Genomic DNA, 19,333 nt, shown 5'->3' with positions numbered 1-19,333 from the left:
AAGATATTAGTTTGGGAATGATACTGATTAGTTTAGGTGAAAATCTACCGAGCCGTTTTCTTGTAATTAACTGTTGAAAAAAAAAATATAGACCGATTTTTATGGAACTATTTTTGGCGATATATATCATGATCTTATAGAACTTACTGAATTATTACGGCCTTACGACAAGTAGTTTAATTTCAAAAATTCATCAAAGTTTGAGAAAATGAGTAGTTTTTTTTGACGTTTGTTAAAATAAATTAGATGATTTAGTTGGTATAACGATAGTGTTGAACATAGTAAACCATTAAAGTCATACGAAAACTGGTTCAATTATAATTATTGATTAATTAAAATTATTGATTTTTGAAAATTTGCTTTTAGAAAATACTCCGAGTTAACGTGTTCGTTCGTTCGTTTGTAATGATGTGTAATAAATTCACTCGGAATACTTATAATCACTCATAAATTAATTTATTTTTTATTGATTAAGTCGATTATTTACACATATCGGGAAGTTCATGTAACTTGCCTCAAGGCTAAATACCAAACCAACTAGTTATACACGGTATCCCAAAACTTAACAAGCCTAAATGGAGTAACTAGCATGAAATAAATTAGAAAGTATTTTAGAAATTTTAAGCACAACCAAGATTTCTGGTAAAACTGTAACCATTTTTCAGTTATTGTGGTTAACATTTAATTCCCCACGAAGTCTTTTGTCAATTACTGCGGTAAACGTTTTCACAAAGACCATGACCACTGAGGACTTGTTATATATGAAAAAGTAGCAATGAATTATTGAAATGAAAATATTATTGCAGTATAGCAATAATAATTAAAACTTTAATAAATTATTGATTGTATAGATATACTATTAAATATGAATGAATCTTAATCTTAATACTGTCATCTCGTTTTGGCTTGATGTTGAGTTCAGGGACACCCTGTATATTCTTATAAAATTTCTAGTACTAATTATATTTTTTATTTAGGGATTTGGTGCACAGACAGACGGCATGTGCAGCAATCAAGCATATGGCTTTGGGAGTCTTGGTTTTGGATGTGAAGACGCTTTAATTCACTTATTAAATCACGTCTGGCCTAATATCTTTGAATCATCACCTCATTTAGTGCAGGCATTTATGGACGCCATTGAAGGATTACGAGTAGCTTAGGACCAATTAAAATATTACAGTACACTTTACAGGTATGGAAAAGATAAATTAATCTAAGTTTTTTAGCTAAAAATTTGTGTTGTATTACTAATATCAATCTATTACCATTTTCAGGGTCTTTTCCATCCAGCAAGGAAAGTACGAGACGTCTACTGGAAAATATATAATTCTTTATACATAGGAGGTCAAGATGCACTCGTGGCAGGTTATCCTAGGATACAAAACGATCCCAAAAATCAATATGCAAGATATGAATTAGATTATATGTTATAAATTTGTATTAGTTTATTTTATAAATAAGTCAAGTTGATTTAATTTTTCTATTTCAATCATTTTTGTATGTTAATGATTGGTATTCACTTTTTTTAAACATTCACTGCAATGGTGCAGATCCTGATTTTTAAATACTTAACAAATATGTATGAGTTAAACGTGCAAATAAATTGATAGGTCATACTTGTTTTTTGAAAAGTCGGTAAGAAATAACCATTAATATATTATTTAATTTATGATTTTGAGTTTTGAAACCAAAAGCCTTAAAAAAGGAAATATTTTTTATTTGTTACTTATTTCATTCTCGATTCCATTTTCTTACATATATCTATACACTTTTTTAAGTATTTTTTAATTATTTATTTTTAAGTGTTTAATTTAGACAAAAAAAGCAGCAAAGGTATATTTCATATCTTTGAAATTTTGAATGATATTTATAAAAAAAAAAATATTTTTTGAATGAGGCTTTTTAGCTAAGAAAATTAAAATCAAATTACTAGGTGCAAATGGCATTTTGCTCTTGGCATGAATGTGTGAATAATTGCCTTAATAGTTAAAAAAAAATGAGATATAGCCCTTTAGATATAATTTTCAACTGTTTATTTCGAAAACAGAGTTTTCGATTTTATTAAAACCTAATCAAGATGATTTCCAAATGATGCTTTTAAAGAAACTGATATTTATAATTGAATTAATTAATTATAACTTTGTAAAGTGCATAGACACCTGCTTTAATGAATTTTTATGAAAAAACTATTTTTTGTTAGACCATAATATTTTGTAAAAATGTAGATAGAAGATCAAATTTGACTCACATCACACACTAACATACTATATGAACATCCAGTAGGGTATGCTATATAGCAATCGCAAATGAAAATTTATCTTTACGTTTAAGGTTTCTGAACATTTTGGCATACCTTAGAAAACATCGATGGATGTGTGTGTATTGTGTGTGTGTGCGGATACAAATATTTGTCAACGATTTTGGGAACACGGATCAATCGATTTGAATAATTTAAAAATCATTCCATTCCCTGATTAGTTTTTGGACAAGACAGTTCCAGCAGTTTCAAAGGTACGGTGCATAAAGAGCCAAAAGTGGTAAATCAGTTTTTGAGAGAGCGGAGCGTCTGATTTGATTAATTCAAAAACATTTGACCAAATGAAGAACTGATTGTATTTTTGGAAAGACAGGTCTAGCAGTTTTGGAAATCCAATTAAAAAACTAAAAATAAATTCCAGTTGGCGGACACAAATGATTATTAGACATATGCACATCAGATTATCAGATATTTCATAGAGGTTTTAATAATGAGTATATATTTCTATGAGTTCCGTATCAATATCTATCCGTTAGACAGCGATCCGGCGCCTTCGCGCTTCGACATTTCTTTCAGTTAAAAAAAGCCTAGAAAAAAATTCAGAATATAAAAAAATCCAAATTTTTCAAGTAATTTTTTTTGGTAAAATCGATTTTTTTAAAGTTTGGAAAAAAAAATGAATGTGTGTGTGTATGTATGTATGGATACAATTTTTTAGCCAGTTCAAAAACATTCGATTCTTATCGATAGAGAGATGTGCTGATTAGTTTTTGGCAAAGGCAGGTCCAGCCTTTGCGGAAACACGGAGCAAAAAGTGCAGAAAATACAAATCGAGCTTTTGGGAGAACGGAGTATCAGATTTGAATGATCTAAAAAACATTCAATTGGTAATGATTGGGAGAAGAGGTTGGTAGTTTTTGGCAAAGGCAAGTCCAGTCATTTCGAAGATACAGAGCTAAATATGCAAAAAATGGCAGTTTTTAAGAGAACTAAGCGTCCGATTTGAATGATTTAAAGAACTTTTTGCTTGTTTTAACATACAAAATGTATCAATTTTTTTTTTTTTATATCGAAAATAATTGAGATTTTAATTTTAATTCTGGCTAAAATTCTAAAGCTCACTTATATACTTTAAATAAATAATTTTAACTTTGTAATACAATTTATATAATTCTCATCATTATTACAGTTAAAGTATTTATAATAATCTATTTGAAAATATTTAATATTCTTCGAACATTTCGTTACGGTACGAGAAGATCCAACAATCCCACTTCATACACCCCACTAGTTTGTATTTTGCTGCCGGAGCGGCGGAATCCGAGTGGAAAGGGTTAATAATAACTATCCAAAATCTTACATAACATGATTTATGTATATCAAGTAATAAAGTTAATTGATTTGTCAAATATATAAAAACAATCGAGTAACAAATTGCAATTAAATTGAGCCATTAATTATTTATAAAAATACCTCACAATTTTTGAATTTTCTCTATTCAAAAATCGCGCTGGCCATTGGTATTACCCGATTCCAAATATCCCTTTTATGCCCGTTCGCATCTAACTTCACCCTCCCTGGCAACACTTTTATTTTACTCGTCGCCATTTCACCGACGGGCTCATTTGTTTCAAAAAAATTCTAACATCGTCTCCGCGGAGATAGGGAGGCTCTCCCTTAATAATTAAATCCTTTATTTCGACATCTTTAATCGCGAATTGCTAATAATTACAACAGTCATTGTTCTAATTATTTATTTCCGAAGTTGTAAACATGGCATACTAAATGTCTCCTTTGAAAGTGCTCAAGATTTCTCCGTGTGGAGATCACTCCAAGAATTCGGTTGTTGATGCAACAAGAGATGGAAAAAAAGACGCTTTTGAGACCCAATCAGCCCCCTGGGAAGGGACAGGGTGCTGAAAGTAAGAAGAATCAAGGTAAATGCAATTGTCAAAAGAAGGTTCAAGGTCGAGGGAATTGTTTAGATTATAAATTGTGGAGGGAGATTACAATTGCGTATCATTTTGATGTTATCTTGTAGGAATCTGATAAGAGAACAGGTGATTTTGTAATTTACTAGGTTATATTTATAATCATACACATTTTTTTTTATTATTATAATAATTCTTACAACTGCCCTGAAACAGATAGAATTAGAATATTTGACATAAAACTGACATTGTTGGCAAAATACAAATCATCTGACCATTGCCAGTGATTTGTCGAAGGTCTTATCTATTGTTGATTAATGCAGAAGAAATTTTCTTTTTAACCTGGCCCTGGTAGAATTGTTTTGAAGTTTTCTGGTGAGCAAGTTTGGGTGATCAGCTACACGATTTCTATATTTTTGTGAGAAAGCGTTTCATCCTTAACTGTGCTAGTGCCTGTGTCTTCATGTATTAACCAATTTGGAACATACTTTGGTGCTATCAAAATTTCGTTTTGAAATCTTTGAATTATCAAAGCATTTGAGTTGGAAGTTGATTCCCATAGCAGTATCTCGTATGTCTGAATAGGTTTAATGATGACTTTTTAGAGGTAAATTTTATTATGTATCAAGTTTTGATTTTTGTTCGAGGAGCCAATTATATCTTCATCTGGCCTCTTTAAGCAGCCTCCTCTTTTCCTCAATGTGTTCTTTCCAGGTTAGTCTTTTATATCGAGGTATAAACCTAGATATTTGACTGTTTGATCTATAATTTTTTCATTAAGTCTTACTGCATGACAAGTCCATTTGCAAAGAGTGAAAGTGATATATTTTGACGTGCTACTGTTGACTTCTATTCTACACAAGCTTAACCATTTTTTGTATCACGTCGAGATGATTTTATGTAATTATGGGGTCTTCATGTGTTGCCAGAATGCCTGTGTCGTCTGCATATGTTGCTGTCAAAATGTCATCTTTCTGTGGTAGGTCTGCAATGTATATGAGATATAATAGTGGCCCAATGACACTACTTTGAGGCACTACCGATTTGACTGGATGTGATGTGAATTTTTCACTTCTTACACTAACGAAAAATGCTCTACCTTCCAGGTGGGACTTTTATTTTAGGATGTTATCTGTTGTAGGAATGTGACAAGAGAACAGGTGAATTTTTAATTTGCTAGGTTATATTTATAATCACACACATATTGTTATGATTTGTCCTTACTATAAAAAAACAAGAGGATGAAAATAGTGTTTAGAGTTTCCCTTACTGGATGTAATGAAATTTATTAATAGAAACTGATTCTTACTAAACTACATTACCTGTTTCAATAAAATTCCAGCTTCCTCATCCAACAATCTTTAACCAATCCTACTGGCAAATCTTCACCTTCTTTAACAATCTTTTTAACCATCTCGGCCTTTCCTTTGCACTTGATGATAGTGACAAGTTTGAGTTGATTGTGAGAAATTGTAAGGATGTGATTTGTATTTTTTTTGTGAAGTAGTTTAGTTATTTAAGCTTAAATTAGGTAAGAATGTCAGAATTTGAAATACCCAGCTGTAAGTCTGTAAATACTTGTATATTGACACCCTAAAGTTGTCTCAAAACCTACATACGGTAGGGTGTCAATACTATATGAAGGTTTTGAGACAACTTTAGGGTGTCAATATACAAGTATTTACATACTTAACCCTTTTAGTGCCGGGCGAAATGGAGGTGCCTATGCGAGAAAAACAGGCCGAATATCACAGTTTTACAAGGGTTCGGGAAAATGCTTATATAAACTAAACGAGAAATGATATTTACATGATTCAAAAAGCTGCGTATTATAGATGAAATACAGAACGAAACAATGACACTAGTTTTTTTGTGCTCATTTGAGAATTATAGTAAAAACAAAGGTATATATGTTTATAAATGAAGTAAAAGTTGAGTTCTCTCGTACAAAACGTGTTTGCACATACAAACAGCCATCTTTTCACCGCAATTTTATATGGGTCAATTATAATGAAGCATATATTTTGTATTTCCAATATATTTTGTAACAAGATAAACAATATTATATAACAAAAATAAAACATAACTTGAAGGTACACGGTAGGCGCCAGGCGGATGTAATCTTTCGAAATATGTAATTGTTATCGGTAATATAACATTGCTGAAACAAAATTATTTTGTCATAAATATTTATATATATATATATATATATATATATATATATATATATTGGAAATGTGTAAAATTTTGTTATTGCAACTCAAACAAATAATTTATTTAGGATTCGTGGCTACTAATGCACACTCCATGCAATCCTTTGTTGCACTTATTGCAAACTGTGCGTGATTTTCTCTTTGGGCCACCATCCTTTCTGCTGCACACCACGCAAACCCTTTTCAGTTTTCCAGGCAGTTTCCGTACTTTACCATCGGTGTTTATGTTAGACTTCGGTACCTCCAAGCGATAGGAAAAGGTCGTCGTCCACAAAGAGTTAAAAACGAAAAACTATTTTTTTTAATTCTCTCATAGTGAAATTAGATCATTTATAACGTATTACAAATTTATTTTGAGATAGAGTTCTCCCGCAATGCGAATAGTAAAGCGCTTCGAGGCGCGGGCCGATATATCGGCTCTGGCACTTCTCGCGAGTGTAGCAGGAGCCGATATATCGGCTCCCGGCACTCAAAGGGTTAAAGCTGGGTATCTCGAATTCCGAGGTGAACCTACTATGATGAGTGGATTAAAGAGTTTTGGATCACATAATATACACAGCCATTTTGTCCAATCTGTGTTTATACCAGGCAAGCCTGTGGCTAAAAAGTCTATTAAGCAGCTTCCTGGTAAGCCAATTGTGAATCTGCTTTGGTCTTTAATTGCTTGATTGGATAGTTGCTCAATTGTTGTACTAGTTGAACTTACAGGTTGTCGCCGAATAACACGGTTAAAGAATTGAGACCATAAATCTCATAACATGGTGCTATAAAAGCACGGGTTTGCTATAACACGGTTTGAGAATTGAGCAAAACCTGGATAAAATAAGAAATATAGTAAAACCTATGAAACTCAAACTTTATCTAATCTAAAATTAGTAAAATTGCCAATAAATCTGATTAAACTAGTGGATTAGCCGAACAATATATTTCATATTTTTTAAACATGGATTCTTTAAAGACAATGAGCATAAAAGTTTAATAAGGATAGCTTTGCATGTGTTAAATATATAAATATCATTTTGCTAAAAGCAAAAAATCGCAAATATAAATTTGTTGGCAAAAAATAATGCATGGATTTGGAGGTAGCACTGGAATCTTCTCGGGGGATGAGGATATCTTGCAAAAATGAGAAAAAAAAATATAATTTATGTAATGTATATTACTTCTTATAAAAATTTATAACTATAACAATATTTATTATAAAATCATGATATGCAGCATGTTTTTTTGAATTTTTGGAGAGTAACTACTTTTTTCTAACTGGTTCTTTGTCCCATATAACGCGGATTAGAGACAAACTTTGTCTATAACATTCTAGTGTTTTGAATCGTAACTACCTTGTTATACAAGGGTACCTGTGAATTTCCTTCAAGACAAGTTTTATTTTCATTACTTTTATTTTTATTTTCACATCACAATTGCATCTTTTAATTATCATTTCGGAGAGGAGAAATCCAGCAGACTTTTGCAAAGGTAACTAAGCGAGATATGAAACATTTGTTTAATTTTAGTCAATATTCATTTTTCACACAAACTGCATTATTGACAGCTTTCCTTTTCATTATTGGATTGTTCTTATCATTTATTGTTTCCAGTACAAATTTGTTTTTTTAAGAAGTTCAATGAAGTCTGCTTCAGTTAACTAGAAATTCACATCAAAATCTTTCTGTTGAGGATTACAGGCATTCTCACAAAAACTGCATCTGCACTTGGTAGATGCACTTTTGGTTATTGCATTATTTTAATTATTCGTCATTTTTAATCCAAATTTATATTTATGGAAGGTTAATTATGTTTCAGCTTCAGTTAATGATGAATTGACATTAAAATCTTTTGTCCAGGATCACTGACATTCTCACGAAACTGCATTGTTGGTACTGCACCTTTGGCTGTTGCATTATTTTTACTATTTATTATTTTCAATCCAACTTTGTCTTTAAGGATGGTTAATAATGTTTGAACTTTAGTTAGTGACAAATTCACATTGAAATCTTCTGTCGAGGATCACAGACATTCTCACAGAACTGCACTAGTGGTAGCTCCACCTTCGGCTGCTGCATTTTTTGTATTATTCATCATTTTCAATTCAAATTTATGGAAGTTTATTCAATTTCCATTCAAGAAAGGAATAAAGTTGAGGATCACAGACATTCTCACAAAACTGCGTTGATGGTAGCTTCACCTTTGGTTGTTGCATTATTTTTACAATTCAATCATTTTCAATCTAAATTTATGAAAGTTGATTCAATTTGAGTTTAAGGAAGGTTAATAATGTATCAGCTTCAGTTACAAGAAATTTATAATTAAATCTTTTGCTGAAGGACACAGATATTCTTGCAAAAACTACATTAATGGCAGCTCCCTAGTGGATTCTTTTTACTATTTATCATATTTAATCCAAAATTGCCTTCAAGGATGATTAATAATGTTTGAATTTTAGTTAGGAATAAATTCACATCAAAATCTTCTGCAAGGATCACAGACATCTCATAATATTATTATTATACTAGCTGACCCGGCAAACGTTGTTTTGCTAAGTACGCTATATTCTAAACAATTTCTAGAGAATCAAAAATATTAATACTTTAAGTGTATAAGGATGTGCTGTTTGAATGCAATATACAATGAGGTATTATAAAAACAATAAACCCCATTAGTTTGTCTATATTTTGTGAACACTATCAAACTGGAAGTTTTATACACTTTCTATAGAAAACATATAATCCAATCCAAGTCTTTTTTGGTCTTTCGACTTATTGGTTACGTTTCAAGTTTTTCACATTCTTTTTGGATTCTGGATTTTGTGTATAATTGTAAATAATACAACTGAGCTTATACAAAATTTTCAAATTTTTGCGAGGAGAGATAGAAAATAAATTAAGTCTTACTTTTTTGACCTGCTTTTTGAAAAGATTCAAGTAACATTCGATGAATTTAATAAAAAAGTAAATAAAATTAAAATATGAATGTAAAAGTAAATTTAATAAAAAAATTATATGTAGAGCAGGGCGAGGCGCAAAGGTCCAATTTGACTTTGAGCAAATATAAACTATATTGTGAAAACCATAACAATTTTATCACAACAAATAACACATATCAAACGAACAATTATCTGACTACGTTCAGTAAACTGCCTTCTACTTCATCGTTGTAGAAATGTACTTTTTTGATGTCTTTCAAAAATTTGTTATCTAGACCTTTTTACCCTATAGGCGGGGTTACTTGAAAAGGTGGCTAAAAGGTTTAAAGCCTTATTATAATTTTTAAAGGTATTTTACAAAATAATTACATTTTTTAACTAAAGCTAAAAAACTACCAACGGAAGAAAATACTTTTATTATGGATTTTCAAAGATTACCGTTTATCTCCCCCATTTCAAAGATTACCGTTTTCAAATCAGGTGTGTTGGTTATACATCTTTTTTCCTCTACTTTCAAATATTGTTAACAATGCTTAACTTTACTACTGATTTTTGACACATCGGTGGTGGACCTTTTTAAACCCCGGACCTTCATATATTACTATCTATTCGTCGATAAATTCTGGGAAATTATTACTGGGAAAATGTTATTTGACAAAATGTCCCTTTGATCAATACCAAATTCGTAAATGTAATTAACGTAATAACGATGAATGCTGAAAATAAAATGCTCTAACTAAATTAAAAAAAGCTTTTATTCATTTAATGCTTCTATATTATTATCTTAAAATTAATTGTAATGTTATGAAGTAATTTGTAAATCAAACTAACTAAATCACTGAATAAGACGAACTGTTTCATAACAACATACAGCAATTGTAAAAAGGGCATTTATAAATATTATAATAAAATGAATGCTGAAAATAAAATGCTCTAACTAAATTAAAAAAAACTTAATGTTTAAAAATTATCATTTATTTGTCTGATTTTGGATTTCGGATATCTTGTATCCTTCCATCCACTATCAATTGCTCTATTTTCAATAAAGTTCTTTGCTGCAACTCTGAGTTTTCGTAAGATCTCAATAATTGGTCTAAATGCTTTGGTATTATATAACAATACTGCTTGATAGGTTCTTTAGATAGACGAACTTTTAGTGCATCCAACAGTTTTCGAAGGCTTGAAAACTGTTTCAGTATCCATAGTTTCTCTCTATCCTTCTTTCTTCTTTTCGGTTCAATTGTCTCCATATCTATCGATGGTACTATATGTTGGCCCACTGGTGTGCAGCTTTCCCTGAACTTGCAGACTTTTACAAGTACTCTTTCCAAGGCTTCTCTTCGGATTTCCTCCTCCTTAAAAGCTTCTATCAATGCTTCAGTCTTTTCTTTGCTCCACTTTTCTGTTCTAAACTCCATTTTCTCTGAATTGATCTGAACACTAACGCACGAAAACATAAAATAAACACTCTCCATGCTGTCCTAGCTATGGGGGCATGCCGTCAAAATCACGTGATAAACCATGTGACAAAATACTACTTTCCGATTGGTTCGGGCGGACGAATCCATCTATAAAAAATAGCTCACGTTCTATCTTGTAAATCCAGGTTGCTGCATGGCCAACTGGCCAAGTAGCTTGCATTTGCCACCCTTGACTGCAAGCTACCTGGCCAGCAGAGCCTTAAAGCAACAAAACAAGCCTCGTGTGATTCGGCCTTTAGCCTTCAGGAAGTAATTAATATATTTTAGTTATAAATTCACATCAGCTGGGTTTTATTTTTTTTAATTACAATATTTATTACAACTGTTAAATAATTTAACATCTAGTAATAATAATAAACAATAACATAAATTTAAATAAATAAGAATACAAAGTTTAGAATTTACATTAAAATAATATCCGTAGTATGATGATTTAATATAAAATTAAAGTTACATGAACTTCCCGATATGTGTAAATAATCGACTTAATCAATAAAAAATAAATTGATTTATGAGTGGATTTATTACACATAATTGAAAACGAACAAACACGTTAACTCGGAGTATTTTCAAAAAGCAACTTTTTAAAAATCAACAATTATTATATTTGAACCAGTTCCCGTAGAATTTTAATGGTTTAGTATGTTTATTAAGACCAAGTACTATATTGTTATACCAAGTAAATCGTCTAATTTTAATTTTAGCTAACGTCAAAAAAACTACTCATTTTCTCAAACTTTGATGAATTTTTAAAATTAAACTACTTGTTGTAAGGCCGTAATATTACAGTAAGTTCTAGAAGACCATGATATATATCGCTAAAAAAATTCTATATAAAAAAAAATAAAAGTTAATTACAAGAACTAATCAGTTCCATTCCCAACTAATATCGTCCGAACAGTTTTTGATTTTTTAAAATCGGTTCGGTAGGATGAGCTTAAATGTGGACGAAAAGTTTAACACTTTTTTTCAAATTACAGAGAAACTGCTTGGCAGATTGTCCTGCAAAACTGACAAACGACAGTCCTCATCGAAATACATCAAATGGCTTTTAAATTTCTGAAATCGAGAGATTTTGAGAAAGCGTCGATGAAAGGTCTAATTTTGACAAATTCCAAAAAAACAATACCAATTTTTGAAAAACTTTGACGAATTTTCAAAGTTAAACCAATTGTCGTAGGGCCTTAATATTTTAGTATGATCTAGAGGACTATAGTATCTACCGTCAAAAAAATAATAAAAATCATCGAAAAAAAGTTTTTTAAAACTTTATTACAAGAAAACGGCCCGGCCGATCTTTACCAAAAACTAATCAGCACGATTCCCAATCTATATCTTTCGAACCGTTTTTGAATTTTCATAATCGGTTCAGAATTGCGGGCTAAAACGTGGAAATTTTTTTTTCCACTTTTCTGCTATTTATAAACAAACGTCTCGGCCTATCGTCCCACTGACAAACGATAGTCCTCGTCGAGATACATCGAATGGCTTTTAAATTTTTGAAATCGTCACAGCCGTTTTCGAGAAAACGTCGATTTACGGCAAAAAATCTGTTCACATACACACACACACACATACTTTTTCCAAATTTGGTCTCATTTGATTCAGAATGGCTTGAAAAGTCGAGAAAACATAAAATAAGCGAATCGGATTTTTTTTTTTGAAAACATAAACTTCTCCTTCGGGAAGTTAATTAATAAATAAAATAAATGAAATTTCTGAATAATAAAATACTAGAAAAACAATAAAGTGGAATTAAAACAATAAGTGACAGATAATAATAAATACAACAAAATAACAATATTAGAAATAATAAGATAATAATAATAATGATAATGATAATAATAATAATAATATTAATATTAATGTTAGCGTTTATAAATGGCTATTTATCAGATCATTGAGAATTTTTCGTTTTAGCCTGGTTGGGCGCGCTTCTGAAAATACTTTCTGTGCCAAGTAATTTGGGTCTTCGTCAATTCTTCTTTTATAGTTTTCTGATTTTTGTTGGATTTCTTCATTTACTGTCATCATGTTGCTATTCTGGTGAATCAACCAGTTGGGAACGTACCTGGGTGCGTTCAGTGCCCGCCGTATGATTTTGTTCTGCACTCGCTGAATGATCTGTATATTGTTTTTTTTGGCGGTGCCCCATAGTTGAATCCCATAGGACCACGCTGGTTTGAAAATACATCTGTAAATAATTAGTTCGTTGTTTGGCGACAGTTCGGATCGTTTATTTAGCAACCAGCAATGTTTTTTAAGTTCATCAATCTGCTGTTTTTTCTTGTTAATGTGAACCTTCCAGTTCAATTTGGAGTCTAGTCTAAGTATATTTCGAGATATTTTACGCTATCTTTTACTGGGCAAGATATTTTACGCTATCTTTCTACTTTTACTTACCATTTAACTTAATTATAGGGCATATACCAGATTTTGCGCTTTTTGTCATAATTCTTCATAAAGAAAGCCATTTTGTAATAGATGCGAAGCTATTATTATCAGCTGGGTTTAGCCCGAAGATTCAACATGCACGTCTATAAAAACTTCAAGCTATAAAATTACATCAACTAGGGATAAGTTCCTAGTATCGTGGTTTTACCTAGTGGTAAAAATAAAATGTAACTAGTGGTGAATGGCATTGGTGGACAATATAAATTTTGGCACAAAACTCATAGAAATGTGAACAAAATTTGCTCTTTTTGTCAAACGGTTGGACTTGCCTTGGCCAAAAACTCAGCATGTATTCCCATCAACAGGAATTGAATGGTTTTTGTCAAATCAAATCATTAAAATTGGTTGATCCCTGTTTTCAAAATCGTAGACGAAAAAATTGTATCCATACAAAACACATACCTACTGCACACATACAACGTACATCCATTTTTTTATGGTGTTGAAACGGAAAGGTATATAAAAAATTTCATTTTCTGTATATTTGCTATTACTAACACCTACAAGGACACAGGTATATCTACAATTCCAGAACATATAACAATGGTTGCCAATAATTATAAGAGTAGAAACCAGGAAAGCCAGCCGACCAGACTTAAAAAAAAATACCTGGAGATTTAATATAGTTTAATCAACTGTAATACTTTCATTTTACTGCTTTTTGTTGTTTTTTCCCTTTTGTTTTTAGTTTTTTTTTATTATATTAGCTATAGTAGATACGCCACTGGGGCTTGTCTACTAATTTGTAAACAATTTGTCAGAATTCTCTGCTAAATGTAACTATATATACAGATTGCAGAATAAAATTAAATTAAAAAAAAAACTTACACCTATCCTAGGGAAGTTAAAAGTACAGATTAATAATATTAAACTCCGTCTTCAAAAGGTACCCATTTGTACATATTATCCCATTTTATAGAATTTAGTACAGATGGTAATTAATAATGGTTGATAATTTCTATGAAGAAAAATATTTTATTCATAAAATTGCATTATTCCATAAAAATAATTGTTAAGTGTTTTTAAAACCCTTTGTCCTTTTTGATGTATGTGAATAAAGTTCAGTATTTATTTTTCAGATGTTCCCAACAGTAAACCTTGGACAAAAGGTTTACGAAACAACAATATCCCAAACAATCCTAAGCCCCCTCCTCAAAGAAATAAGTATGTTGGATTTGACAAACGTCCAAGGCCCCGCGGTGGTAGTCAGATGGGTGGAAAGGCGGAAACCAGGTGAAAAAACACTCTTCTTTAATCCATTATAATAATTAGCATTTATATTTTTTAATCATTTATATGTTTGTTTCTCAGGCTAGAGTTTGAACAACTCGAACCAGGTTCGGTAATGAAATTTGGCAACAAAAAGCAAAGTTTGAATCATCTTTTAAACTTTCACTATACTCCCCGATCTGTTGGAGGTCCTACGAATTATGGACGGCAATACAAAAAGGGAAAAATTAATTATCCTAAGTATAATAAGGAGCATTATTTACAAGCTAAGTAAGTGTAATGGAAAACAAATTATATTATTATTAATACTAACATTTAAAGAATAATGTTTAGTTTTAAATATTGCTTTTATTATTTCTAGTTGCCAGTTCATTGTGCGAGAAGGTGAAGATTATTCAATTTGTTTGAAAAATCCTGATGCGTTAGTTGAATGGGATTATATTGAACAAATAGTAAGTACTATTTACGCTTTGCTGTGTTTTAGTTTATATTACAAATATGAACAAAAATGTATATTTGTCACATTGAGCCTACCAGTTATTTTGTATTCCAGTCTTCCTGTTTAGATTACTATCTGTCTTCCTCTCTACCTGTCTACCAGTTTACCTGGCAACAATCAATTTACCAGTCCATCAATTTACATGGCCATCAATTCATTTGTCCAACCTGTCAACCTGTTTATCAGTCTACCAATTTAGCTAATCACCAATTTACCTGTTCAACAATTTGTCTACCAATTTACCTGTAACCCAATTTACATGTCAATCATTTTCACATGTCTATCAATTCACATGTTTATGTGCTTATCTGTCTTGTTATTTATTTATCTACCAGTTGTTTTGTCTCCCATTTCAGATATCTTACAATTTACCAGACTACCAGCTGTCCAAAAATTGATCCATTTACCAATTTACCTATCTGCTAATTTACCTATCAACCTGTTTATCAATACACCAATTTACCTGTCATCCCCAACAATTTACGTTCTATATGTCTACTAACTGTTCAACAATTTACCTGATTAACAATTTGTCTACCAATTTACCTGTCAACTTGTTTTTGAAACTACCATTTTACCGGCCTAGTTGGTAGACATTTGACATGTCTACCAATTCACCTGTCAACTTGTTTATCTGTTTATCTGTCTTGTTATTTGGGTTTCTACCAGTTGTCTTGTCTAGCATTTTACATATCTTCCCATTTGTCTGACTACCAGCTGTCCAACAATTTACTCATTTACCAATTTACCTGTCTACCAATTTACCTATCAACCTGTTTATAAATACACCATTTTACCTGTCTACCAATTTACCTGTCATCCCATTCTATGTGTCTACTGATTAATCTGTTCAACGATTTACCGATTTAACAATTTGTGTACCAATTTACCTATCAATGTGTTTATCAATCTACCATTTCATCGGTTTACCAATTTACCTTGTCACTCAATTTACATGTCAATCCGTTTGACATGCCTACCAGATCACCTGTCAATCTGTTTATCTGTCTTGTTATTTGTCTATCTACCATTTGTCATGTCTGCCATTTTACATATCTTGCAATTTACCTGACTACCAGCTGTTCACCAATTTACCTGTTCACCAATTTGTTTCTCGTTCTACCATTTTACCGGCCTATCAATTTACCTGTCACCTAATTAACATGTCAATCCGTTTCATACTGTTCAACAATTTACCAGTTTAACAATTTGTTTACCAATTTACCTATCAACCTGTCTATCTGTTTTGTTATTTGTCTATCTGCCAGTTGTCCTGTCTACCATTTTAGATATCTTCTAATTCATCTGACTACCAGCTGTTCAACAATTTACCTGTCAAACCTATCAAACTGTTTACCAATACACCATTTTACTTGTTTATCAATTTACCTCTCATCCTGTTCTGTACCAATTAACCTGTAACAATTTACCTGTTTAACAATTTACCTATCAACCTGTTTATCAATCTACCATTTTATTGGCCTTTCAATTTACTTGTCAACCCGTTTCACATGTCTATCAATTTACCTGTCAACCTGTTTATCTGTCTTGTTATTTGTTTATCTACCAGTTGTCCTGCCTACCATTTTATAAATCCTCCAATTCACCTGACTACCATTTTACCGATCTACCAATTTATAGGTCTACCTATTCATCTGTATATGTGTCCATCTATCTGTTTATCTGCTTACCTATCCACCCGTTTAACTGTCCACCAATATACCTGTAAACCTGTTTATCAGCCTACCTTTTAATCATCTGTCTACATATCTATCTATCTGTTTATCTGTTTATCTGCATGTCAGTTTAAGTGTCCACCAGTTTAACTGTACTCCAGTTTAACAGTCCACCAGTTTACTTGTACTCCAGTTTACTTGTACACCAATATACCTGTCAATCTGTTTATCAGCCTACCAATTAACTGTCGAACAATTTACCTGTTCATCTCATCCTGTCTACCAATTAACCTGTACACCAATTTAGCTGTCATCCTGTTCTACATATCTACCAATTAACATGTTAACCTGTTTATCTGTCTACATATTTATCTGTCTACCAGTTGTCTTGTCTACCATTTTACATATCCTTCAATTTATCTGTCCATCAGTTAACCTATCTGCTAATATACCTGTCTACCTGATCATCTGTCTACTTATTTATCTATCTATTTATGTTTACCTATTTACCTGCCTGCCAATTAGATATTTGCCTATGTACCAGTTGTCCTGTATACCATTTTATAAAATCTCTAATTTACTTTATTTATTTACACATTTTAAAAAAATTAAAAAATTAAGATTGATCGAAAGAAATTTAAAAAAATATTACTGTCACTGTGGCTTCAATAAAAATATCCAAAATCGGGATTTACCTGACAATTTCCCAAATTTTCACTACGATCGGACGTATAGTTTATGAATGCATAACAATTACACATATGTAGAAAGATAGAGAAGTTTATTAACTCTCTGAAGGGCTAGTTTATGTTTTCACCAGTTTCATGATTATACACTTATCTTTTACAGATAACTAAATCTGAAGATTCACCACATTGTCCCATTTGTTTGGAAGAGCCATTGGCAGGAAGGATTACGCGTTGCGGTCATATTTATTGCTACCCTTGCATTCTTCATTATTTGGCTTTGTCCGATAAGCCATGGAGAAAGTGCCCCATTTGCTACGAAGCCATTCATCTTAAAGATTTGAAAAGGTAAGATAATTGAATGAAAAACAACAATGAAATTGTAGATTTTTTTTGTTATAATTTATTTTTGTTAATCAAGACTTTGATTTACCTGACCACCGGCTGTCCACCAATTTACTTGTTGACCAATTTACTTGTTGACCAATTCACTTGTTGACCAATTCACTTGTTGACCAATTCACTTGTTGACCTATTCACTTGTTGACCAATTCACTTGTTGACCAATTCACTTGTTGACCAATTCACTTGTTGACCAATTCACTTGTTGACCAATTCTCTTGTTGACCAATTCATTGTTGACCAATTCACTTGTTGACCAATTCACTTGTTGACCAATTCACTTGTTGACCAATTCACTTGTTGACCAATTCACTTGTTGACCAATTCACTTGTTGACCAATTCACTTGTTGACCAATTCACTTGTTGACCAATTCACTTGTTGACCAATTCACTTGTTGACCAATTTACTTGTTGACCAATTTACTTTGTTGACCAATTTACTTTGTTGACCAATTTACTTTGTTGACCAATTTACTTGTTGACCAATTTACTTGTTGACCAATTTACTTGTTGACCAATTTACTTGTTTACCAATTCACCTGTCTCTCAATTTAACTATCAACCTGTTTATCAATGCACCATTTTATCTGTCAACCAATTTACCTGTTTATCAATTTACTTGACATCCTGTTCTATATGTTTACCAATTTAACCTGTCTTATTTACAAAATTGATTGGTACCAAAAAGAAAAGAAACAAAAAATACAGTAAATTGAATATAAAACGAAACAAAGTTAAAATAAAATAAAATAATGACAATAATACAAAAATAATAATATAAATGAAAATTGTAGATCATGAAATAATATTTCTTATCCTTTTAGTGTGTGCTGGGCCCCGATTGCAACATTTGGTTTAAACAGCACTATAACATTGCAACTGATGAGGAGACCGAGAAATTGTAACCAAGCTTGGCCTGTTGATTCTACTATGCAAAATAATTTGGTTTTGCCCAACATCAGTGATGGACCCATTGCTTCTAAATATTGCAAGTTGTTACAAGCTAACTTGCAACAGGTAAATTTACCTATACTCTAGTCAATGGAGCGTTTGGGCCTGAATTTTGTTACGGTTCTCCGATTTGCATGAAATTTTGGAATTAGGTTCATATTACCCTGAAAGCTATTTGGATTTCAGCGCAATCCCCTGAGGGAATGACACCCCTTCTCAGTGGTGTGATTAAATTAATACAAAACAACATTCAATATCAATAGAACTAATAATAAGGAATATGTGTTTTATAATATTTTTCAAAAAAGCAAATATTTTTCAAGTTACTGGCTACTAAAATTCGTTTCTTTTTGGTGTTTTTCATTGTTTTTTGCAAATATTTTCAAAAATATACATTTTAATGAAAATTATGTAATGAACAAAATTAATGTGCAGTTTACTTAAAAAATGTAAAAAAATTACATATTTTAATTCTTTAATATAATTTTCCATTATAATTAACTTCAGTAATCACTTTTTTAGATTTTGGATATGATCAATGTCAATCTGGCAGATCTAAATCGAGTCTACAAGATAGAGGAATTCACTCCTGAAGCATGTTTCATCCAGCAAGCAATCGATCTCCTTAACCA

At 31.5% G+C, this 19,333-nt stretch overlaps 1 pseudogene; it reads left to right on the top strand.

The window, feature by feature from the left end:
* The first annotated feature begins 10,935 nt into the window (after positions 1-10,935).
* Positions 10,936-19,333, top strand: part of LOC113391224 — a 13,409-nt pseudogene continuing 5,011 nt past the window's right edge.

The sequence above is a fragment of the Ctenocephalides felis genome, unplaced genomic scaffold (assembly GCF_003426905.1).
Source record: "Ctenocephalides felis isolate EL2017-DRISC unplaced genomic scaffold, ASM342690v1 CF-g0.4_SCAFFOLD_00845, whole genome shotgun sequence".
Lineage (NCBI taxonomy): Eukaryota > Metazoa > Arthropoda > Insecta > Siphonaptera > Pulicidae > Ctenocephalides > Ctenocephalides felis.
This window is presented reverse-complemented; position numbering and strand designations above follow the sequence as displayed.